The 26,484-nt window shown below is 46.4% G+C and overlaps 1 protein-coding gene across 9 annotated transcripts in view; it reads right to left on the minus strand.

The window, feature by feature from the left end:
• Positions 1-26,484, minus strand: part of VSIG4 (V-set and immunoglobulin domain containing 4) — a 59,171-nt gene that overhangs the window by 24,517 nt on the left and 8,170 nt on the right. The window contains exon 1 of one of the 9 annotated variants that reach the window (XM_045030141.1): positions 10,571-10,723. The exons of 1 other annotated variant lie outside the window; for it this stretch is intronic. The gene's annotated coding sequence lies outside the window, so the exon portion shown is untranslated. Of the gene's footprint in view, positions 1-3,825; positions 4,000-10,570; positions 10,724-26,484 lie in introns of those variants that run through there. 7 more of the 9 variants (XM_045030143.1, XM_045030149.1, XM_045030147.1 and 4 more) reach the window with 7 other exon arrangements.

The raw sequence follows: 26,484 nt of genomic DNA on the forward strand, positions 1-26,484 counted from the left end.
AAAGGGGGTGCCATTGCTGCTGCTGTGATGGAGCTCCTTCACAGAGGTCAAATAGGCTCTTTTTAAAAAATAATAATAGGTCTGCACCTTGCCCCAAAGTGACTCCAGAAACCAGGACACTGACTGGAACTGCAAAAATATGAGCATGTAACACCTTCCCGTAAGCTTTCAACACTTCAGAAATTATCATGTGGCAATACATTGCCCAGTCATGATTTCCAGCTGTCCTCTAGAAAACCCTTCAGTCTGATTGTTTTGCGCAATATCACGGTAATGTGTTATTTTGTCCCTTACATGACCACCATGCAAATAATTCAGCATTAAATAGATTCATAGATTTTTAAAGCCAGAAGGGATAATATAGGGTGATCTCCTGTATATCGTAGTGTGACATACCAGGGCACAATCCAGACTAAGGAGTAGCTGCGTCACCCCTGCCCTGTAACCTGGGGTACTCTTTATAATGCCCTGCTGCTGTAGCCTCTACCCTGGACTGCTCACAAACAGCCTCCAGCATGTAAATCACTCCCAGCTACGTCTGTGTGTGCTGCAACCAGCCAGCCACACCTTGACTCTTACCAGTCTGGGTTATGCTGCAGGGTGACCCCAACACCCCCCCCTCAGTCCTGGATCTTCCCCCAGAAATGTAAGTCCTGTCTTGCCCAGTACTCTCCTGGACAGTACAAATATATTAAGTGTGTTATTCCTTTAAGGGAATAATATGTCAGCTTATTATTTTAAAATAGTTATCCAGATATTTCAATTTAAACACACAGGATTAGATAAAACAACTACAAAGAGACAGATTTTAAGCAAGTCCAAGTAATAGAAGTCAGAAATGCTTACAAGAAAAATAAAGATAAAACTCTTTCTGGTGCCTAACTTAAACTATATTAGATTCAAAGAGAAGTTCTCTCACCACATGTTTTCGGCAGTCTTACTGACTAAATTCTTTAGGTCAGGACCCTTCCCCCAGAGTCCATCAGCTGCTTCCTTTGTCTTTTCAGGTGCAGAGAATGCAATGGGTGGAGGGAGAGACACAATCCGGTCTACCCTTTGAAAATTATTTCCAGCTGGGAGCAAGGCAACAGGCAGCCTGCATGGAAGGAAACTCCATGCTGTTTCTTTGCTAAGATGTAGATTTTTGCCCCTGACCCCTTTCCTGCCAAAGAATGGGCACTTAGCAGGTAATGGTCCATCAGCCCTGTGTACACCTGGCTAAGGCATCAGCTTCCCCTTTCTCTCTGAGGTACTGGTTTGACCACCTCCCAGGTTTATCTGGAAAACATAAGTTTAGTCATGATCTCAGCTCATTTAAAACTGCACAGATAATGCTGCTATGTGCATTTTGCCATGCTATTATTGATGATCAAATTATGAGGTATTTAAATGATACCTCACAAGGCATACTTTGTACAAACATTATTATAATAGTGTGTAAGGTATGAACACAGGGACATATTCTGTCACATCTCCCCCTTTACAAAGCTGCAGAAAGGTTGGCCACTGGCTGACTGTAGGCAGCAGGGTTAGGACCATCTTTCCTGGGTAGGGCCTTTGCCACCATGTTTTTTTTCCTCCTTTACATATACAATTTCCATATTAAACACCTGTAAGCCCCTAATCCAGTGTCTGATGCCTCTGTACACAGTTCAAACACCTTTTCAAAATATGGACTGACTAGAACAGGCTTTTTAGACAAGATTTTTTTTACCTTATCAAAACCCTCTTGCCATGCCTTTGTCCATATGGCTTTGGTTTGTTTTTTTTACATAGATCTGTGCTTGCAGATACAATGTCAGTCACTGAACTGACACACAAACCTTCTATAATAAATTACCAGATCTATGAAGGATTGGAGCGGTTGTTTTGGTTGGGGTATAGGCCAATTTACAATGGCTTCAACTTACCAGGGATCAGGGGATATTTGACCTTCCCCTACCCAGTGTTCCCAGTAAGGAACTCTGACTGATCCAATTTTACATTTGGAGGCGTTTATTGTTAGGCCTACTTCTTTGAGCTTTGACGACACAATTTTAAAGCATTTTTTGTGATCAGTCCAAGTGTTGCTAAACACTCCGACATTGTTGACATCCGCCTTTGCAAAGTTCTGCAAACCATTTAACACTTGGCGGACCAGCCTTTGAAAGGTAGCTCCTGCATTAATTAACCCAAATGGTAACATTGTGATTCAGATATTTCGCTTGGCTTAAAATGCCCAGCATATCATCAATTCTAGTCATGGGATACACATCTGGTACAGTGACAGCACTGAGTTTTCTGTGCTCACCACAAAACCTTACCATGTTGTCTTTCTTAGGTACCAAGACCACAGGTGACAGCCAAGAGCTGTCAGACTCTTTAAATTACTCCCAGTTCTAACATGCTTTATATTTCTATATTAATTTGTTCCTGCACCTTGCCAATGGCCCTGTAGGGTCTGCTGGCAGGTGGCTGTGCTCCTTCTGTCATAATTTTGAGTCAGCAAGTGTGTCTTCCCTGACTTGTTAGAAAACACCTGTGTTCTTGGAGCACTGACAACAGCTCTGCCCTTTCAACTGGAGTTCAGGCACTGCAGATATCAATGCTTTCCAGAGTTGAGTCAGTCTGGTGTTCAGCCATCAGATCAAAGAGGCAGCGTGCCTCCATTTCCCTTTCTGCACAGCAGATGTTTACCCTGTCATCCCTGCTGTGGTACACTTTAAGTCTGTTTGCATGTACTGGATGTGGGACAGCATTACATGAGACTTTTTAACATGATATGTATCTTCATCTACCTCCATCACCTCAAGAAGTCCTTCCCAAGAATTTTGCATTTTTTCCCACCGGGCTTAATACCATTACCAAGTCTCTTATTTCAAAAGTGTATTTGCAAGTATGTTGATCATACGACACATTTTCTTTGGACTGAGAGTCTTTGGGGTTAGTTTGTCTCTTCTTTCTTTTCTTAACCTTTGTACATATTCAATTACTGGCTCTCCCTCCGCCTCAGTGTTAGTCAGAGCTATTGCTTCAGGATATCTAAAGGCAAAATCCACAAGGGTATGTTCTGTCACACACAGGACATTAATTTTCACACAAATACTTTAGCTGCATTTCAGTCCTCAGAAAATGAAGTTGCATGCCACAGACTGAGAACAGGAGAGACCAAGGTGCCACCAACACCCACGGCCACTGCAGTGGCAGGGAATTGATTAGACGAGACATTCCCAGATGACACGAGCATGCAAACCACGCCTCATGCTGCAGAGGACGACTAATAAACCCTGCAAATCTGATCTGGGAGAAAAATCCCCTGACCCCAGATCTGGAGGTCAGTATGATCCTGAGTGTGTGAGGAAGACCCACAAGCCAGGGTCTTCTCCTCTAATCCACCCTATATGGTGTTCTCCTGCTGTGGCCAATCTCTGATAGTTCAGAGGAAGGTGGAAATGAACCAATCCCAAGACATGTAGCCAACTGAGCATCGGGGAAAAATTGTCCTTCCTGACACCTACTGGTGACTGGTTGAAGCCCTGAAGCATTAGACTTGATAATAAACATTATCTTAATGAATAACTGCAAGTGTTATGAGTATGCTGAGGGCAATACAAGTGGTCCCATTCTCCACTTGGCCCCTGAAGGCAGAGGATGAACAGGAGGATTCAGATTCATAGATTCCAAGCCCAGAAAGGACAGCCACAATCATCCAGTCTAACAGACCACCCACTCCTTCCCAACCACGCAAAGGCTATTGAATTTCCCCCAGAAGCTGGAATAAGGCATATGTTTTTAAAAGATACCAATGCTTGGAGTCTTTGACATGAGAAAAGGTAAGTCCATTACCTCGCCTGGTAAGTGTTGGGATTCCCTTCGAGACCTGTTTCCACTGGACTTCTCAAGAACTCACTTGGACGCCAGACTTTGTTACTCTGGTATCTTTATTTGGCATACAGCAAGACTATGCTAAATGGGTCAGATTCAAACCCAAAGGGTGGGTGCAGGGTACATCACAGCTCCAAAGTTACACAGAAACCCTCTCCCTTTGTATACATTTACACATTGCATCACACCTTTTGGATTGGTTCCTGCAAAGGAACCAATCCCTGTGCAGTATGTGCTGTCCACCCATTGTCCACGCTCATTCCTAACTTATCTTGTCCAATAGTAAATGGTTCCCTCTTATCTTAGCTGACTCAGACTTTCAGACTTTTTGCCTATTGACCTATTTACTTATCTTTGTTGCATAAATGTTCTGTTTTCAGCCTAATGATCTCTTTCCCTCCCTAATTCTATCTTCCAAGAAGTGCTCCCCCCATCTGTTACTCATTCATGACAGGCCAAGCCTCAGCTACACTAAACTGTTCCAATGTTTAATTATCCTCAAAACTAGGAAATTATGTCTTATTTTAAGGCTGAATTTATCTAACTTCATCTTCCAGACATTGGAACTTGTTATGCCTTTGAAACATGACCCCCGCTCCCCAAACAAATGTCCCTTCCATGTGTAAGTGCCTACACACACTTATCAAGTCACCTCTCAACCTTCTCTTCGGCAACCTGAAGAGATTGAGTTCCTTCAGCCTCATATCAAAGGATCATTTTTTGGTCCTCCTTTGAACTCACTTCAGTATTTCCTCAGCCTTCCGGAAGTGTGGACACCAGAACTGGAGACAGTATTCTAGTAGCGATCTTACTAATGTTGTATACAGATGCAAGATCACATTCCCTACTTTTACTTGATAATCCCCTTTTTAAATATCCAGGGATCTCATATTTATCCTTTTCGATACAGCATTGCACTGAGAGTTAACTATATCTATAATGACCATATAGTCCTTTTCCGAGTCATTTTTTCCAAGATAGTCTCATTGTGTAGGTATAACCTGCATCCTTGGAACCCAGATGTATTACCTAACATGTAGCTGTATTAAAACACATTTTGTTGGATTGTGATCAGTTAACCAGGTGATTCAGATCCCTCTGAAATAGTAATCCAGCCTCCTTGTTATTCACTACCTCACCAACATTTGTGTCCTCTGCAAATGTTACCAGAAAAGATTTTTACATCATAATCTAAATAATGGAAACAAATATTAAATAGCATTTGACCAAGAACCAATCCCCAGAGGATAGTAACAGTCCACTCATTGATAGCTCCCCATTAACAACTACACTTTAAGATCTGTCAGCGACTCAGATTTTCATCCATCTAATGTGTGACCTCTCAATTCCATGTATAGTAATGTAAGTTTTTCAATCAAGTACTATGTCAAATGCCTGGGGAAAATCCAAGTATACTATCTCACACAGTTGCCTTTATCAACCAGACCTGTAATCCTATCCTGTTTGACAAGACCTACCTTGCATGAAACTATGCTGACTAGAATTAGTTATATATTTATATTTTTGACCTTCCTTATTGCTTTAAAATCAGATAGCTAATGTTTTGCATTTGCTGGAAGCTGCAAAAATGAAGTGGGTCCTATCAGTCTCCACAAAATGATCCTCTCTCCTATCAGGTGCAAAATGTCTTGTCAGTGCAATAGCTCCCATCATACACTGGTCCCATCACACCAGCTAAGTCTGTTGCAACAGGTTTTTGATGCTCTGCTGTGTTCCATCAGTAAGAGCAGATCTAGCATCGCCTTTTCCCTGGGTGGTGCCTGACCACTTTCAAAATATCAGGTGTCAGGATATCCCTGTGTGAAAGATGACCCTCAGCACTTGGGTTATACCTAAACATCCAGCACATGCATGATAATACTCTGCAAGGGAAGTTAGCCTTCTTTACTCTTAGGGCTTGGCTACACTTACAAGTTGCAGCGCTGGTGGAGGCTTTCCAGCGCTGCAATTACACCCCGTCCACACTTGCAGGGCACAACCAGCGCTGCAACTCCCTGGTTGCAGCGCTGGCTGAAAACCCATCCCGGCAGGGGTATAAGGAGTGCAGCGCTGGTGATCCAGCGCTGCTCAGCAGGTGTGGACACTCACCAGCGCTTTAAGTGTCCTCCAGGGAATAAGGAGTTATCCCAGAATTCCTGTTCAGCCACTCTGCTCATCAGTTTGCACTCTACTGCTCTTGCCTCAGGTGACCAGCCCTTTAAATGCCCCGGGAATTTTAAAAATCTCCTTCCTGTTTGCTGCAGCCAGGTGTGGAGTGCAATCAGTTAATCTTTCCAGGTGACCATGCCTCCACGTGGCAAACGAGCCCCAGCATGGAGCAATGGCGAGCTGATGGACCTCATCAGTGTTTGGGGGGAGGAATCAGTGCAGGCACAGCTGCGCTCCGGCCGTAGGAATTACGATATCTTTGAGCAGATATCAAGGTCCATGCTGGATAGGGGCCATGATCGGGACGCACTACAATGCAGGGTGAAAGTTAAGGAGCTGCGGAGTGCCTATTACAAAGCCCGCGAGGGGAATCGCCGATCCGGAGCTGCCCCCACGACCTGCCATTTTTACAGGGAGATGGACGAGATACTTGGGGGTGACCCCACTGCCAATCCCAGGACAACGATGGACACTTCTGAGCAGGCTGGGGGACAGGAGGAGGAGGAGGAGGCGGAGGCGGAGGCGGTGGCGGGGTGAGGAAACCACGAGTGAAGCTACTGGGATGGGGGAAGACACCCCAGAGTGGGCATGCAGCCAGGAGCTCTTCTCAAGCCAGGAGGAAAGTACCCAATCGCAGCAGCCAGCAGTTGCAGAAGGACAAGCAGAGGAGCGGGTTAACGGTAAGCGGCTTTTATTTTCTGGGTGGAAATGTTTCTGGAGAGGAAGGGGGGTTATGGCTGCATGCATGCCAGCCTCTAGATGTGGAATAGCCCGTTGATGTGGTCTATCACATCGCGGTAATCTGCTTCAGTTATCTCAGCAAAAGTTTCAGCCAGAGCGTGGGCAATATGCCTGCGCAGGTTTATAGGGAGAGCCACTGTGTTTCTTGCCCCAGTCACGCTGACGCGTCCGCGCCACTGTTCCGCGAGTGGGGGGGGATCATTTCTGAACACAGGCAAGCCGCGTAGGGTCCCGGGCGGAATCCACATTGCTGTAAAAGACCCTCCCGCTGTCCCCTAGTGACTCGCAGCAGGGAGATATCTTGCAGGATTAACTCCTGTGAAAAATGTTGGGAGACTCTTTAGTGAAGAGATAGGTAGATAGTGAAGATCACCCCTGCAGCTGCATCTTCACTCAACCCCTCTATCACTCCAGATTACCCAAAGCAACCAGCTCCCCTCTATCAATCAAGCCCCACTTCTCCCTGTATAAGCACCCCTCACTCACCATTTCGTGGCTTCTGTCGTGTTATGCGTGTGGGAAAAGAATGTTAAAGTGCGAACTCCCTCAGTGTAACAATTCATGTCTGGAGATAGTGGATACAATGCTGCCCCTGTTAAATGTTTCATTTCTGGGTTTCTACAGTGACCTTGACTCCTGGAGTGGGCAGATGTTCCACAGCACAGAGGCTACAAAATTTGAGAAAAAATCCCCGAAAGAGCAAAGAGGACATGCTGAAGACTGTTCTTCATCACTCTGCTGCAGAGAGAAAGGAATTGAAGGAGTGGCGAGAGAAGGAAAGCATGATCCGCCAGAGACATTGGCGTAGAAACGCTGTGGCAAAGAGGAAAAGCACAAACCAGCTGCTAGAGATCCTGTCGAGCCAAGCGGACTCTCTCAAGGCTATCGTAGCCATGCAGGCAGAGCAGTCCCGTGCTGCCCCACAGCCCCCCCCGTCCCAAAGCTTTTTTCCTTGTGCCCCAATGTCAGCTCAAACCGCCTTTCCCCAGCATTCAGGTTCTTACCACCACCAGCTGCCTCCAACACCTGTACGTTCACCAACCAGCCCTGATACCTACCACCCTTACCCTCTGCACTCAACCCCCATCACCATGCAGTATATGCACCCTGAAGTGCAGGATTCGTTAAACAGCACTCCAGACAGGACATATGCAAACTTGTGACTGTACAGTTCACCAACCCACACCCCTTCCCTCTTGTGTTCATGAAATGTTGTGTGTCTGTCTGTCAAGGAATTTTTTTTCTTTACAATAAAACAATTCTTGGCTTTGAAAACAGTCTTTATTATAGCAGCTAGTGAAAGATACCTTAGCCCAGTAAAGAAAGAGGCACTGCAAATCATTTTAGGGATAATAGAATAACAGTGTAAACAGTGCAATTCACTCCCATGCAAGTCAGCAAACATTACTGTTGGCTTTCAGCCTCAAATTCTTCCCTCAAGGCATCCCTAATCCTTGAAGCCCTGTGCTGGGCCTCTCTATTAGCCCTGCTCTCTGGCTGTGCATATTCAGCCTCCAGGACTTGAACCTCGGTGGTCCATGCCTCACTGAATGTTTCACCCTTCCCTTCACAAATATTATGGAGGGTACAGCAAGCGGATATAACCGCGGGGATGCTGCTTTCCCCCAAGTCTAGCTTCCCATACAAGCAACGCCAGCGTGCCTTTAAACGGCCAAAAGCACACTCCACAGTCATTCGGCACCGGCTCAGCCTGTAGTTGAACCGGTCCTTGCTCCTGTCAAGCTTCCCTGTATAGGGTTTCATGAGCCAAGGCAGTAACGGGTAAGCGGGGTCTCCAAGGATCACAATGGGCATTTCGACGTCCCCTACTGTGATCTTCCTGTCTGGGAAAAAAGTCCCTGCCTGCATCTTCCTGAACAGGCCACTGTTCCGAAAGATGCGTGCATCATGCACCTTTCCAGGCCAGCCTGTGTAAATGTCAATGAAACGCCCGCGGTGATCCACAAGCGCCTGGAGAACCATAGAGAAATACCCCTTACGATTAACGTACTCTGATGCCAGGTGGGGGGGGGGGCAGAATAGGAATATGCGTCCCATCTATTGCCCCTCCACAGTTAGGGAAACCCATTTGTGCAAAGCCATCCACAATGTCCTGCACGCTCCCCAGAGTCACGGTCTTTCTTAGCAGGATGCGATTAATTGCCTTGCAAACTTGCATCAAAATGATTCCAACGGTCGACTTTCCCACTCCAAACTGGTTCCCGACCGACCGGTAGCTGTCTGGATTTGCCAGCTTCCAGATTGCAATAGCCACCCGCTTTTCCACCGTTAGGGCAGCTCTCAATCTTGTGTCCTTGCGCTGCAGAGTGGGGGCGAGCTCAGCACACAGTCCCATGAAAGTGGCTTTTCTCATACGAAAGTTCTGCAGCCACTGCTCATCATCCCAGACTTCCATGACGATGTGATCCCACCACTCAGTGCTTGTTTCCCGAGCCCAAAAGCGGCGTTCAACGGTGCTGAGCATTTCCGTGAATGCCACAAGCACTTTAGTGTCACACGCGGCAGGAGAATCGATATCGATATCATCGTCAGACTCCTCGCTGTCACTTTGGAGCTGAAGGAATAGCTCCTACTGCCAAACGTGTTGTGCTGGCGACACTCATCAGCACAGTCCTCAGCAGCTCGGGCTCCATTTCCCACAGAAATCGCGATTCACACACAGAGCAGACACTCACAATGGCGCCAAACGTTGCCAGAAAGACAGAATGCTGGGATGTGAAGCGATGCACCACGGGGCGTTGGAACAGGAAGCGGAATGACCCACACACTTCCTTCCCCTTCCCACAATACTCAGCGCCAAAACGGCGCCAAAACGGGACGAGGTGCTCTGTGGGATAGCTGCCCACAATGCACCTCTCAATACAGCGCTGGAAAGTGCTGCAAGTGTGGCCACACTGCAGCGCTGGTAGCTGTCAGTGTGGCCACACTGCAGCGCTGGCCCTACACAGCTGCATGACCAGCGCTGTAACTCCCAGCGCTGCAACTTGTAAGTGTAGCCAAGCCCTCAGATGCTTGGTACATTCCCTCAAGCTGAGCTATTTGCTCATGCACCTTCTTACATGCAGAATGATGAAAGGCATGACAAATGTGCTGATTTTACAGTCCTAGAATTTAATTACTTCATCTCATGTTCCTCCTTTGCTACCCAACCTCCCCACATCCGGACCATACTGGTGCCAGCAAGCCTGCACATTTCCACGACCTCATCACCAATAAAAACACTGTCAGCATTTTCTGTTTCCATTTTAAAACCTAGGGGTTTCGTAGCTCTAGATTTTTAAAACCGTTCTCAAGAAAAGAAACGAAACTTGGGAGGGGGGGGTGAAGGAACTGGATCTAAATATGATGGTGAACAATGCTTAACCCTGCTGCTGCAGCCAGATACATTCATGCTTCAAAAGAGATCAGTAGCTGGAAGTGCAGATATTGAAATTAAACCTGTTCAGACTGGAAATGATACAAGAACCACCACATTTCCTGACATATGCGATTGGTTTGAAATTGTATTAGAACAGCTGGGTCTGCACTGCATTGCTGCTCCCAGCAAAATCCAGATAGAGCAAAGATATGTGAAAAATTACAAACCAAACTGAAACAAACAAACCCAAGTTTTTTCAAAACCAAGAAATTGACCCCATTCAGCGACTCCTAAAAATCAGCCAAGGGCACTGCATATCCAACAAGTAGCAATTAGAGAGATACAAGTGTAAAAGATCTCGCAGGGAAAGGACAGTTACAAAAGTACTGGATTAATTAGCATTTGGTAGGTACTCACCTGTTAGAATACAGATACTCAGGCCTGCTTGTAAAGGCCTATACTTTAAGAACGTAGGTGCATTTTTATCACTTAGCTACTTATAGAGGTATAAAACAAAGAACCAAAATCACCGTCCGCCTGTGTATGGGCCTTCTCTCACTAGGATAGTCTGAAGCCTTGTCCTTTGGCTAAGCAACACGGACAGCGGTTACATCCTCACATTCCAAACCAATCACATTGAAATAAGGTGGTATTGGGCTGTTAGGAAGATGATCCTGTCCTGATAATGCCCATCACCACCAGACAGAGAAACAGAGCTTAAGACTGATTTCTTGCCAGAGAGGGTGCCCTTATCGATGGTTGTGGTTGTGAAACCCTCATTTCAGTATTGTTATCTTATCTTTATGGCCCCCACTTTTCTATTGTGAATCTGTCCGGTTCTCTAATTGTTTCTGTCTGCTGTATAATTAATTTTGCTAGGTGTAAGTTAATTAGGGTAGTGGGATATAATTGGTTAGAGAATTATGTTACAATAGGTTAGGATTGGTTAGTTAAATTTCAGTAAAATGATTGGTTAAGGTATAGCTGAGAATATTACTATATAAACTGGGGTCAAACAGGAAGTGGAAGCGGAAATTGGAATCATGCTTGCTAAGTGGGGAGGGGGAAACGGGAATAGGGAATGGGGAACAGACACAGGCAAGGCTCTGTGGCATCAGAGCTGGGTCGGGGGACACGGGATAAACACTCTGTGGCGTCAGAGCTGGGAATGGAACACTGGGGAACAGACTCTATCGGCGTATAGCGATAAGCTCGACTGGTGTGAAGGCCTTCAGAATATGCTCGCTTGGAAACGAACCCCAATGAACATCACATTGTTTGCACTTCAGACTTCTGGTCTTTTGCTGATTGCTGTCTGAGCGAGAAGACCCAGGGAAGTGAGAGCGTTGATGGAAATCCCTCTAACACAGGGGTGAGCAAACTACGGCCCGGGGGCCACCTTTGGCCCTTCAGAGGTTTTAATCCGGCTGTTGAGCTTCCATCAGGGAGCGGGGTCCGAGTCTTGCCCTGCTCCAGCTGGGAAGAGGGACCAGGAGCTTGCTCCGCTCCACATGTGCCATGGCTCTGCACAACTCCCAGAAACAGAAGCATGTCCTCTCTTCATAGGGCAGGAGGGGGATCTGGGCTGGGGCAGGGGCTTGGAGCATGGGAGGGGGTGCAGGCTTTGGGTGGCAGTTACCTCAAGAAGTTTCCCCTCCATAGGAATGTGTAGAGGCAGCCAGGAAGCTCCGCATGCTGCCCCCACCTCAAGCCCCACCCCTGCAGCTCCCATTGGCTAGGAACTTGGGCCAATGGGAGCTGCAGGGGCAGCACCTGTGGCCAGGGAAGCACGCCAAGCCGCCTGGCCGTGCCTCCACAAAGGAGCTGGAGGTGGAACTTCTTGAGGTAATCACCACCCGGAGCCTGCACCCCTAACCTCCTCCCATGCTCCAACCCCCTGCCCTAGCCCTGATCCCCCTCCTGCCCTCAGTCCCAGCCCAGAGCACCCTCCTGCATCCCCAGCCCCTCATCCCCAGCCCCTCATCCCCAGCCCCACCCCAGAGCTTGCACCCCCAGCCAGAGCCCTCTCCCCCCTGGACCCCAACCCTCTGCCCCAGCCTGGAGCTCCTTCCCGCACCCTGAACTCCCCATTTCTGTCCCCACCCCAGAGCCCACACTCCTAGCCGGAGCCCTCATCCCCTCCAATGCCCCAACCCCCAATTTCATGAGCGTTCATGGCCTGCCATGCAATTTTCATACCCAGATGTGGACCTTGGGCCAAAAAGTTTGCCCATCCCTGCACTAACATCCTGGTGTTGTGACTTGGCTACATCACATCGGACAGGTGAGTGGCAGCCAGGTAAGTCTCCCTCCCCAACAGTCCCCGCAGCTGCATGGAGGGGGTTATGGCAGGCTCTCATGATGGTAGTTGCGGGTCCTTGCAAACTGGGGTAATCGTCTTTTTGGATAAGTGGATATGGAAGAATCAGGGCCCATTCCAGGCATGGGGATCAACCTGGGATGAGATTAATAAGGAAATGGAAGCAGTGTTAGGGGACCCAGAGGGATAGGGGCTGGCTGAGGAGCCCACCCTCCTGGATAAATGGGTAGTGGAAGGAGGTCCATGCCCACGGGGACAGGATGCCTTCCAGGGAAAGGAGGCACTTAAGTCCACTTGAAAGAGGTTTGAAGTAAAGGCAGCATTATGGGAAGCTGCCAGTAATCTTTCAAGTTTGGTGCTACTCCAGCGAAGGCTACTGGAGAATTGTAAATTAGTGTTAGGGGTGGTTAAAGATGATTTGACACAACAGGGTTTGGCGTCAAAAGCAGAGTTGACAGACCACCTTAAGAGACAGGAGCTGGGACTTGGTCCTAGGGGAGTGGAAAAAAAAAAGTTTCAAAGTGAAAAACAGCAGGTTTTGCAGGAGTGGGTAACACTCTTCTCCCAGAGCCAGGATAAAAACCTGGGGGTAAGGGTTCCCAACTGTTTAAACTTAGGGAGCCCCACCCTTGCTCAGAGCTAACTATATCCTTCTCTTCTTCTTTTTAATAACTTCACAGGGTTAATTGGTTGCTTTCCACCCCACTCCCCTCTCTCACACTTTTGGTTTTTCCGAAGTTTTAATGGAAGGTACTTTAGATATTCATGTGAAATGTTTGTTTGTTTTTGGAAATCTGCTGGATTCTGCTAAAATTTTTAGAGTAAAAGATCCAGGGGTGACCACGGAGATAAAAGTTTTTTACTGCTTTTTTGAACAGTCCCGAGGCAAAGACAGCACAGGGTAAAAGGCAGTTGTTTGCAGAAATTAATACTACAGAATGTGGGGGGAATTTGGAGGGAAGTAAATGGTTGGGAGTTGTGGAAATGTTAAAAGGTAACGGTTGTGAAGATGTTACAGAGTAACAGTTGTGGTGTTATAAGAAGGAAGCTTCTGGTTTGATGATAAAACCCGGTTATGTAAATGTAATTATTTGTTCAACTCAGTACAGTCACATTGGTTTGAACCGTGGTAGTTAAACAAATGACACAAAGAGGATCAAGTGGCTACCACCACCACCAGGGCCCGTCCTTAGGCATAGGGCACCCAAAAATTTGGGGCAACTCTAGGTCTTAGTGTCCACCTTCCACCTCTTCCTATCACTGTTCTGACCCTTCCTACAGGCTCCCACAACTGGCTGCTGCAGCCTGGTGAGTCTTCCTCCAGAGGGGATCTAGTACAGGAGTCAGCAACCTTTCAGAAGTGCTGTGCAGAGTCTTCGTTTAGTCACCCTAATTTAAGGTTTCGTGTGCCAGTAATACATTTTAACATTTTTAGACGGTCTATTTCTAGAAGTCTATAATATATAACTAAACTATTGTTGTATGTAAAGTAAATAAGGTTTTTAAAATGCTTAAGAAGCTTCATTTAAAATTAAATTCAAATGCAGAGCCCCCTGGACCGGTGGCATGGACCCGGGCCGTATGAGAAAATCAGCTCGCGTGCTGCCTTCGGCACCTGTGCCATAGGTTGCCTACCCCGATCTAGTAACTTAAAAGTGAAAAAGCCTTCCAGCCTGCCAGACCTATTAGCACAACATCAAAACCGTTAAAGAGCCATTCAAGTGGTAATGAAGCCATTTAACAGACATTGGCCAACCCCAAGGTATATACTGTCAGTTTCTGACATAAATAGTTGAACATATTCTGAGTAATTACGGTATTACAGTAATGCACGTCTACACAGGACCTTAGTTTAAAATTTGCTTTAAAGATATTTCATTAGTTAGTTGGTGAAGATGATAAAATCATGTCTCTAAAAAATCCTTGCATAGATTTTTAGATGCATAATCTGAATATTCATCTTTAGCCTTAAATGCTTGGATCTTCAGACATGTAGTTTTTTAAATAAATCCTTCAACAGACCACCCTTATCTAAAATACACATTTTAATTACTAGAGTAAAAAAAACTTGCTTCCAAAATCTTCTTGTCCTTTCTGTCCATCCCTTTCTCCCTTCACCGCCCTATTGCCCCCCGACCCCATTGAAGAGAGCCCTTAAAGACACAATACCCCTTTCCTCCAGATAGCTGGACAAACGAGTTTCTGTTTCTTTACTTCTGACTATTTGATGAACTAGTTTTAAGAGAACCCTCCAGCAAAATCAGTACCTTAGTAAGATATAAAATCCTTTGTTATGCATAAAATCTTTGGAAACATTTTTTAAAGTTGGTGAAATTTCACAAACATGTCTGTTATGGAGATCACACAAAGTAAATTAGTGTTCCCTTTTTCTAAAAGCAATGAATATTGTTATGAAGACACTAAATCTCTGTGACTGATTAATTTAAAATAATGTCTTTGTTTCAGTGAGTTAAGTATGTAGTAGTTATCTGGAAAGATTACTTTATGCAGGCTTAAGAGTACATTTAAAATACAAAATCAGCTTAGAATTACTGATTAAGAAAATGTAAAACAGAAGAGCTGCATCATGTATTCCATAATATTAAATGTATTCAGCGGGACAGCTGACTCGCCCTTACTATGACGTTTTTGCAAATAAATCTCTGACAAACTTCAGGGCATATCAAAAAACCTGTGACTGACAGCTTTTATTCCCAAATTTAGTGCTTTTAATTAGGTATCTTCTGCATGTCCAATCTTCACCAACTGTCATGCAGTGGAAAACATGCTCTTCTGCAATTTCTTTAATATCATTTGCTTTATTTGGGTTCAGGGATTTGGCTGGAAGAGGTTGAGCAGGGAGAGGGAGGGAAGCGAGGAGGAAGACAGTGGGGGGAGGGCAGGGCTTGGGGCGGAGCAGGAGTGGAGTATGGGTGGGGCCACATGCAGAAGAGGTGGGCTGGGGAGCTAGCCTTCCCAAGCGGCAGCTTCACTGCCCATGACAGCAGGTAAGAGCGGCTCGGCTCCTGCATACCCAGCATGCATTGCAGTCTCCTTAGACAGAGGCCGTATTCACAGAGCCGAATGCATCGGCACCGTGCATCCTGCATGAGGGAGAGGGTTCGGGGCTCTCTGCAGGGAACTGTGACTCTCCACCGCCACGAGGCAGGCTGGGCAGCTCGGTATCCTTAGTGCCTCGTCCCTCCCCCCAGGCTGCGAGCCCGGGCTGCCTTCGGGCATAGGGGCACCAGTTTAATAATACTGCATAGAGCTCGATAAATCCTAAGGATGGCCCTGACCACCAATACGTTTTTGTCCCCAGGAGCCTTTATCGCTATTGTGGGGGAAATGGGCCCTTTTCCCACAGAAATGGTCTGTAAAGGACTGCTGCAGGCAGCCAGATACTCTGATCTATATTATTTGACTATTGGACGAGTTAATCAAAATCACTAAAGGAATGTAAGGGGTTTCCATTAAAAATTGACTGTCTCCAATGTATAAGATGGGAATGTAATCTGGGTACAGTTGTGTAAAAAATAATAAAAGCAGTGCAAGGGGTGTTGGGTAAAAGAGAATTTTTGTGTGTGAATCTTTGTGTGTAATTATGTGAGGTTTTAAGGACCTAAACGAACACTCATGGTTTGTAAAATCCTGTCTGTAGGTTTAAGATGAATTGTTTTTGTTTTTTTAAATAAAGAAAAAACAATGGCACTAAATCCATTTGAATCTTTCATTCAAAGTTGCAAAACTGACAGTTTTTGCTAGACACAGGTAACTAGTGTTGTTTGGCTTTGGTATTTAGCATTCAGCCCTTAAGGTACCTCAATGTTTAATATGTTTTTAAATAAAGACCAAAGTTGTGGCTGTTGTGGGAGACGGCCGTGGCCACGGGCTGAGGGAGACATTCTGGATCTTTTGTGTGTGTGCACAGGAAAAATAAGGAATAGGGGAGCAATGTTGGGAACACAGCCTTGGGGTGACTCTGGGTGATCGGACTGTCGCTTTGGTGGGGGTGCATGAGAACTCTGTGGGCATGGGGGAGGCAGTTACATCTTGTGTGAAAGTTGATGTGGCTAATACAATGTTGTAGAGTTGAACTGTGGCGGGGGTGTGCATTTTCCCAGAACAGGTGCAGTGTATATTGTAGAAGGGGTAAAAGAAATGCAAACAAAACATGCTCCTTAATTAAAATCCTATTAGGGCTCCAAAAGGAGCCACAATAGGTTGTGTTTTCTTTTGCAGGTGCCTGTGTGTTTTAGAAGCAGGAGTTAAAAGTGAAAAGCAATCAGAACTCTGGTGGAAGCTAATTATGTCCCTTTTAAGACAGGGTCTCTGAGCTGCTAATAGCTTTGGATCCAAAAGCAAGCCAGAAAGCCTGTGTGTGGATGCAAATTACCTAGCTGATAGGGGAAGGAGAGAACTGCCCATAAATGGCAGCACAAAGGAGCGGCAAATAATAAACAGTGGCGTATTATTGCCTAGGCCAACAAGGTCTAGGCCTAGGGCAGCAAATTTGCTCATGACCCCTCCCCAGCTCCACCCCTTCCCCAAATCCCCGGCCTGCCTCCTCCCCCAGGCGCGCCGTGCTTCCCTCCGAAAGCGCTGGGAGGGAGCGGGAAGCGAGTAGCGGCATGCTTGGAGGAGGCAGAGCAGAGGTGAGCTGGGGCCCGTGGGCACGGGGAGTAGCCCATGGGGGCTGGGAACCGCTCCCTGCCCCAGCTCACCTCCGCTTCACCGCTGCCATTCCCCGAGCGCACGGCAACTCCCCTTCTCCCCACTCCCTCCCAGGCTTGCCGCGCAAAAGCGCTAGGAGGGAGGGAGGGAGAAGCGAGTAGTGGTGTGATCGGAGGAGACGGAGCAAAGGTGAGCTGGGGCCAGCGGGCGTGGGGAGTGACTGGGGGGGGGGGGGAAAGCAGGGAACCGCTCCCTGCCCCAGCTCACCTCCACTCCACCGCTGCCATCCCCCGAGCGTGCCACAACTCCCCTTCTCCCCCCTCCCTCCTAGGCTTACCATGGGGGAGCAAAGGTGAGCTGGCGGGAGGGAGCGGCAACTTTTTGATGGCCTAGGGGTGCCAAATTTGTTAATCCGCCACTGATAATAAATATACCTGGTCAGCAAGAAGACTCAGATTATGGCCCTCCAGGAAAGGGAGGTAGGAAAACAAGTCAAGCCTGAAAATAAGAGGGGACAGGTTAACGCTAAGTATTCCTTTGTTGTGTCTGCACAGTGCTAAAATCTGAAGACAGATACAAAAGGAGTCCGCTTACATACACAACACCCTGACCTTGTAATTCACCAAACCCCCAAGCCTATGCAAAGATTTCAAGAGGGTAATGAACACACTGGCCTCAAAGACAATTTGTCTAAATAAAAGGCCTGGTATAACAAGATACTTATAAACACCTATTGGTAATAGATTTGACGCTAATGTTATTGTTAGTTCATATGGCAATAATGCTTCTCACCTGCTACCTGTGAATAAACTTAAAGCTAGGCACAGCAGAAAAACCATTACAAACGTGGTCTGTTGTACAAGAGGGGAAACTGAGGTACACCGCCTCATGAATTTCATGAATGAACAGTGGGATAATTCACAAGCCTGCCTATAGAACAAAACAAGGAAAGGATGGAGGTAATGCTGCTCTTTTCCCTACACTCAGCAAGATTTAGAAGGGTTATTTTTAGGCAATAATCTGTCCCCACCCAAGGGGCTGGAAAATGTGTCTCTTGTTTTTCGGACACTCTACAAGTAAGCTGGTGCCAGCAGAAGAGTAACCATGGGTCTACTGTCGTGACAAAGATGGTGTTGTGTGTTTGTCTTCTTACCGTTATTTTGGTGGATATTGTACAAGAAGGGCTAACACATATAGCAGCAAAGGTCAATGCATGGTGGGACCTGCCTGGGAAGCACGGTCTATCCAAACTGGGAAATCAAGCGCAAATAAAAAGGCACAAAATGGGGGTTAAGAAGGAGGACATATAAATTGTTACATGCATCTTACAGGTGGACCTACAAAGGGAAACCCAAGGATTCCGCGGCCTGGAATGGAACAATCATTGTTGCTAATCACAGTTGTCACTATTGTAAACCCTGCCCAGATCCCACCATGTGAAGTGGCAAAAGGAGGGAACACGTGGACTGCTACACCCCCAAGTTGTGGTAATAAGGAAGATATATCTGTAGAAAATTGTACCACTGATCCCTCCCATGGGAATTTGGCAGTGTTGGTATGTGGTATACTGATTGGAAGGGGGAGGGGTCCTAACCCAGTAGAGAATATCAAATTTATCAGGAAATGTTGCATGGTATTTCTTAGGATATGTCATGAAACACAGTCATCTGAAAATGTGGTTTGTCACAGAGGGCCCAAAAAACATATAACCCTCTCGTCTTCTGGGGTGCTTGGGTTATGGGGTCCCACAGTTGGGGTGTGAGGTTACCATGTGTAATCATAATGGTACCTCCACAGGGGAAAATCCCTGGACGTGCAGTTATTATGTACACATCACATTGGGCATACAGTCTCCCTGGGATGCTGGGTATGACAATTTAACCACTTTACAGAATGTAACCCTACAGGTAATATGGATACCAAGCTGGAAGAATCCTGATCAAAGCCGGCTGCAGCCTGGAGCTGGAAATACTTGCGAATGCATGGGAGCCACTGTGAGAGTGGATGCAACCAGTGCTTTTCAGTGTGTCTTTCCAGTCCATAACATGGGTGATATAGCCCAGAGAATGGTGGGCAGACCGGGTACAGCCCAACTGCAGTACATACATAGAAGGGTTGAAGCAACAATTTAATTGGTGGGTGCGGGGACTTGCATGGAATCATCGCTGGAAAAGGGATTTGTGGGCAGCAGGAAACACAGGGTTGGGTGTATGAAATCTGGGGGGACCGTTGGGTAACTAAGTAGTTGATAAGCCAAAATGTGAAATTGCAGTGGCAAATCAATGAGCTACTGACACAAAAGCTGTCTGCAATCACAATGGGATGGAAAAGGACAGCAAAAGTGAACCTGCGGCTAACTCAATGGACAGGAAAGCTCGTGACATGGGTGGAGGATGGCTTCAAAAGGCCAACTTGGGAGGGGTGGTGAGTATGGGGATACAAAATGCTCAACTCTGGGGCTAGCACTTGTGTAATAGTTACTGTGGGACCTTGGAATTGGATGGCTACTAAGGTGGTCCCCATGAGCCCTGTGGCAATAATGAGAAAGGGAGGAGCTCGCTGGGAACCATGGGGAGATAGATGGGGAGGATGGAATGATGTAAAATGGACAATAATCCAGTTAAGTAATTGTTTGTCTAGAGAAAATATTTGAATGTGTCCCTCCTCAATGGCCATGGAGGGGCAGAATTAATGGTCTGTTGCAAATGGGGGCGATTTGGAGTGATTATATATTGGGTATGGCGTGTTTGCTGGGAATGTACACAACACTTGGGGACACAAGTGCATGAGCATCTGGAATAATTATGCACATTTACATGTTCCCATTGGGACTTCAGTGCACAAGTGGATCTGTGGAACTCATTGCTGTGGACAACTGAACCAGTGCACACTACCCAATTCCATACCAAGTGGTCGAGCTGGTTTGGACAATACCCAATTTTTCTGAGAATATCCAGTGGACTCATATTATGGACAAAAGCATGCGAAGACTGCAGGAGCAGCTCACTGCAACTGCCAACAACTGGACACATTTAAAATATATTCTCCAAATTGGTGTTAAAAAAAATTAACTGGGTCAAAGAAGGAGAAGCAGTGTTTTTGGTGGTGGCCAGGATGTTGGACTATATTGCAGTGGTCAGGAGTCTTGGTGGCGCTCTGGATTATATCATAGTATTGTTAAGTATACTTGCGTTACATTGTATATGGAAACAGTCAAGAGGGACACAACCCTCTAAAGCAGCGGTCCCCAACCTTTTTAGGACCAGGGACTGGGCCGCGAACCGACCCAGTGGAGCTTCCGCAGGCGTGCCTGCGGGAGGTCTACCCGAGCCGCGGGACGAGCGCTCCCTCCGCAGTCATGCCTGCGGGAGGTCCACCGCTCCAGTGGAGCTTCCGCAGGCGTGCTTGCGGGAGGTTCAGCTGAGCCGCGCAACCAGCAAACCGTCCGCAGTCATGCCTGCGGGAGGTCCACCGGAGCCCCGGGAGCAGCGGACCTCCCGCAGGCACGACTGCGGAGGGCGCACTCGTCCCGCGGCTCGGGTAGACCTCCCATAGGCACGCCTGCGGAAGCTCCACTGGGTCGGTTCGCGGCCCGGTTTGTAAGAGGCCGCGGACCGGTACCAGTCTGCGGACTGGGGGTTGGGGACCCCTGCTCTAAAGAATGGCCACTAATTATAACCTACAAATAATGTAGTAAGCCTGCCCCTCCACCCCACTCCCCAGTGTACTAGACAACCCAGACTCAATCTTCTCAGGCCCACTATAATGGGAAGTCTGGAACACTAACTGCAAGAGGTGTAGGACGCCCGTACAAGAGAAGGTGCAGGGCATTGTCCTACACAAGGGACAGTGGAACAGATGGAGCATTGACACATTCCACCTTGATGCCTGGCTCTATCTGGAAATGTCGCCATATTTCCTAGGCTTTTCCAGGGATACCTGGGCAGGAGGATCTCAAAAGAAAAAGAAAGAGGTGGAGTGTTAGACTATAGATTTTCAGGCCTGCTTGTAAAGGCCTATACTTTAAGAACGTAGGTGTATTTTTATCACTTAGCTAGTTATAAAAGGTATAAAACAAAATTAAAATCACAGTCTGCCTGTGTATGGGCCTTCTCTCACTAAGATAGTCTGAAGCTTTATCCTTAGGCTAAGGGCTTGGCTACACTTACAAATTTGCAGCGCTGCAGCAGGGTGTGAAAACACACCCTCTCCAGCACTGCAAATTGCGGCGCTGCAAAGCGCCAGTGTGGTCAAAACCCCAGCGCTGGGAGCGCGGCTCCCAGCGCTGTACGTTATTCCCCACAGGGAGGTGGAGTACGGACAGCGCTGGGAGAGCTCTCTCCCAGCGCTGGCGCTTTGACTACACTTAGCGCTTCAAAGCGCTGCCACGGCAGCGCTACCAGGGCAGCGCTTTGAAGTGCTAAGTGTAGCCACAGCCTCAGGCCCTTGGCTAAGCAGCAGGGGCAGCCATAAGCTGCAAAGCGAATGGTCACATCCTCACATTCCCAACCAATCACATTGAAATAAGGTGGTTTTGGGCTGTTAGGAAGATGATTCTGTCCTGATAATGCCCATCACCACCAGATAAAAGAAACAGATCTTAAGATAGCATCCTGTCTGGCAAGAAATCACTTATCAATGGTTGTGATTGTGAAACCCTCATTTCAGTATTGTTTTATCTGTATGGCCTCCACCAATTTGTCTGGTTCACTAATTGTTTCTGTCTGCTGTATAATTAATTTTGCTAGGTGTAAGTTAATTAGGGTAGCGAGATATAATTGGTTAGAGAATTATGTTACAATAGGTTAGGATTGGTTAGTTAAATTTCAGTAAAATGTTTGGTAAGATATAGCTGAGAATGAGATTATATAACTGGGGTCAAACAGGAAGTGGAAGGGGAAATTGGAATCATGCTTGCTAAGTGGGGGGAGAACAGGGACACAGGCAAGGCTCTGCGGCATCAGAGCTGGGTAGGGAGACATGGGGTAAATGCTCTGCAGCGTCAGAGCTGTATAGAGATAAGCCCAACTGGTGTGAAGGGCTTCAGAATATGTTTGCTTGGAAACTAACCTCAGTAAACATCCCATTGTTTGCACTTCGGCCTTCTGGTCTTTTGCTGCTTGCTGTCTGCGTGAGAAGAACTAGGGAAGTGAGAGGGTTGAGGGAAAGCCCTCTAACATCACCCTCGAGGGACAACAGTCTCCTCCCTTAACTCAAGGCTTTGATAACAAGAAGAGCTACAAGCCAAGTTCAAACAGGTTGGAACTGCAATTACTGTATTTGAAAATGATGTATCTGGTGTCAAGTCAGTCACCACTGGACTATGTGAAACTGTTCAGTTTAGGTGAGCGCAGATGCTGGATATCTCCCATTGCCTGCTGGGCTTCTCAATTCCCCACCTATGGAGGACAAGTGACCTGTCTATATGCTGTGCGCACACTATACCAAAGCAGTTAGCATGTGCATGAGAAATCAGCTTTATACAGAGTGGAAAGTTTTTATTAACATAACACTTAAGAGCTGGGGCAAGGGATGGTTGTCAGCATATGATTCCATGCTAAAAATACTGTTTTGGTAGGAAAACAATGTTGCCTATATTAAAGCCTAAGGGCAAAGCAAGGAGCAGAAAAAAGTGACAGCAGGAGATGCAACACTCCTAGCCACAGACTTTTTAAAAAGTATCTTCCATCTTTTCCAAAATGTTAAAAATGTAATTCTAGCAGGAAACAAAAGAAAGGGACACTGAAAGAATAGGTCCCAAGTTGCAATTTGAGATACCATATGATTGGCTAGCTAGCTAGCAGCCAAACTTTACTACAGAATACATATAGACTTCCTCTCGCAGTAGAGGTATGGTACAAAAACTATTACAGATTACAGAGCAATTTATAGATGTAGAGTTGATTCCTTTCCGCTGGTACCTCCAGTGCTGTGTGGTTCTTATTTTGACCTTGCTTTCAGTTTTTTTCCTGAACTCTCCTTGCGTTATTAAAAGGACCTTCCATTGTCTGTGCTGAACGTTAAACCCAGGAGAGAGAGAGAGAGAGAGAAACTTCTCACCGTGTATTATTCCTGGATAGTTTACACCAGGAAGCTGATTTTAGGAAGGTTTCTTGCAAGTTCTCAAGCACCAATAGGGCAGACTGGATTCCATGAAGAACCAGAGGTTGATGCAATTGCGCTTCAACAATTAAAGCAATGAGCTTAATATTTTTTATCAGAGAAGAAGGTGGAAAGGATGAAGGGCTTCCCTTTATGAATGGTGACCATTCAAGCTCTACAGCCCTATCTTCTGCGCTGTTGCTGATGTGTAAATGCTGGTTTTCTATGGAACATCCCCCAGTTCATATTCAGATGCTGTTGCTTTCCCAAGAGTCGCATAGTCATTGTTTTTCACTGTGCCAATTGTCTCGTATTCGTTCTCTTTCACAGGCTGTGATGTATAGTTGTTTTCACCTCTAGATTTTGCTTCCTCATATGTGCATTTGTCATTGACTCCTGAACAAGTCTCTCCTCTTGTGAGGTTCTTGGAGTTATGACTGAAACAAAAGGCTAATATTAATGGGAGGAAAGAACCAGAGGAGACTCAACATCACCCAGCTTCAAGATCCTGGGCAGTGTTCCCTCTAATTTTTCCCATCCATTCACGGAATGAATTTTGTTATGTGCACCAATAGGGAGGCAATGTGTTGTAGGAGTGGGGCTGAGGGGTTTGGAGTGTGGGAGGGGGCTCAGGGCTGAGGCAGAGGATTGGGGTTCAGGGGGTGAGGGCTCTGGCTGGGGATGAAGGCTCTAGGGTGGGGCCAGGGATGAGGGGTCCCCCCAGCAGCAGCGCCTGGGCTGGGGGACAGCGTCTCTCCCTGCTGCAGCAGGTCCAGGGCTGGGGTGAGGCACCTCTCCCCACCACAGCAGCTGCGAGGCTGGGGCTGGGAGAAAGGCGTCTCTCCCCGTTACAGCCCCAGAGCTGGGAGGGAGTGGCATGTCTCCTCGCTGTGCCGCAGCCCCGGGGCTGGGGGAGTTAAGAACAGCTGTACCGGGTCAGACCAAAGGTCCATCTAGCCCAGTATCTGTCTACTGACAGTGGCCAATGCCAGGTGCCCCAGAGGGAGTGAACCTAACAGGCAATGATCAAGTGATCTCTCTCCTGCCATCCATCTCCATCCTCTGACGAACAAAGGCTAGGGACACCATTCTTACCCATTCTGGCTAATAGCCATTTATGGACTTAGCCACCATGAATTTATCCAGTCCCCCTTTAAACATTGTTATAGTCCTAGCCTTCACAACCTCCTCAGGTAAGGAGTTCCACAAGTTGACTGTGCGCTGCGTGAAGAAGAACTTCCTTTTATTTGTTTTAAACCTGCTGCCTATTAATTTCATTTGGTGACCCCTAGTTCTTGTATTATGGGAATAAGTAAATAACTTTTCCTTATCCACTTTCTCAACATCACTCATGATTTTATATACCTCTATCATGTCCCCCCTTAGTCTTCTCTTTTCCAAGCTGAAGAGTCCTAGCCTCTTTAATCTTTCCTCGTATGGGACCCTCTCCAAACCCCTAATCATTTTAGTTGCCCTTTTCTGAACCTTTTCTAGTGCTAGAATATCTTTTTTGAGGTGAGGAGACCACATCTGTACACAGTGTTCGAGATGTGGGCGTACCATGGATTTATATAAGGGCAATAATATATTCTCAGTATTATTCTCTATCCCCTTTTTAATGATTCCTAACATCCTGTTTGCTTTTTTGACCGCCTCTGCACACTGCGTGGACATCTTCAGAGAACTATCCATGATGACTCCAAGATCTTTTTCCTGACTCGTTGTAGCTAAATTAGCCCCCATCATGTTGTATGTATAGTTAGGGTTATTTTTTCCAATGTGCATTACTTTACATTTATTCACATTAAATTTCATTTGCCATTTTGTTGCCCAATCACTTAGTTTTGTGAGATCTTTTTGAAATTCTTCACAATCTGCTTTGGTCTTAACTATCTTGAGAAGTTTAGTATCATCTGCAAACTTGGCCACCTCACTGTTTACCCCTTTCTCCAGATCATGTATGAATAAATTGAATAGGATTGATCCTAGGACTGACCCTTGGGGAACACCAATAGTTACCCCTCTCCATTCTGAGAATTTACCATTAATTCCTACCCTTTGTTCCCTGTCCTTTAACCAGTTCTCAATCTATGAAAGGACCTTCCCTTTTATCCCATGACAGCTTAATTTACGTAAGAGCCTTTGGTGAGGGACCTTGTTAAGTGCACAGCCCTTGGCGGCGGCCTGTGTGGCCACGCATTTTAGAGGGAATTTAGATCCTGGGCCAGATTTTATTCTGCATTACACCAGCTTAACTTCAATGGAGTGACACTGGATTTACAGCAAGGTGGCAGAGATCAGGCTTTGGTCCTCTGCTTTTAAATGACAGTGGAATATTAGTTATGGAATAACAAGACTCTGCATACTAACCCAAGGACATTATGGGAGGCTGAAAAAGTTGTATTAAAAGGAAAAGCAACAATGATAAGAGAGAGAAACAATCTGCTAACTTTGGGACCAAATTCTCTGCTGACATTATAACATTGACCTCAATGGGGCTATGCTAGTCGGGGATTTTGCCCTGGGAAAATAAAGGACAGAATAAATAATGGACAAATTGCAACCTATGGGCCAAGTATAGCTGATAAAGTTCTGCAAGGTGGCACATGGCTGGCCACATCTTTTACAATCCAGGTGCCGCCAATGAAGAGAAGTCCCAGCATGCAGTGAACAATATTGATCAGAGTTAGACCTTATTTTAACATACTGTTACACCCACCTCACTTGGACAAATTTCATTAGCAGAATACCACACTGCAACACACACTCTTACGATCACTTTCATTGGCATCTGGATAAATAGCTCCTACATTACATATTGTTTTATTGTCGGGACATTTAAATTGGCAGCTTGTCTTGTGTTAGTGAATGGAAGAGTATGACACAGGGATGCAAATTTAGGATTAGGAGAGTTCAGGAAGAAATACCAGGGAGTAATGGAAGGAGGTTCAGCAAAGGACAGTTACAATGAACATTAGGAAATGGCTCTCAACTGGGAGACCCATTCAACTGGGATACTGTCCCAAGGGAAGAGCTAGAAATTCCTGTTCTTTAGATTCTGGACAAAACACTGGGAATTGACTACAGAAGACAATTGTGCACTAGTCTCTTTGGTGAAGGAACAGAGGATCCAATTGGTCTTTTCCAACTCTAATTTTGGTGATTCTAAGATATTTACAAACAACCTTTCTATCGCTGTCCCTTGTGTGAATATCCAATGCTGTCAATCACAAAT

Source organism: Mauremys mutica, chromosome 9, assembly GCF_020497125.1.
Source record: "Mauremys mutica isolate MM-2020 ecotype Southern chromosome 9, ASM2049712v1, whole genome shotgun sequence".
Classification (NCBI taxonomy): domain Eukaryota; kingdom Metazoa; phylum Chordata; order Testudines; family Geoemydidae; genus Mauremys; species Mauremys mutica.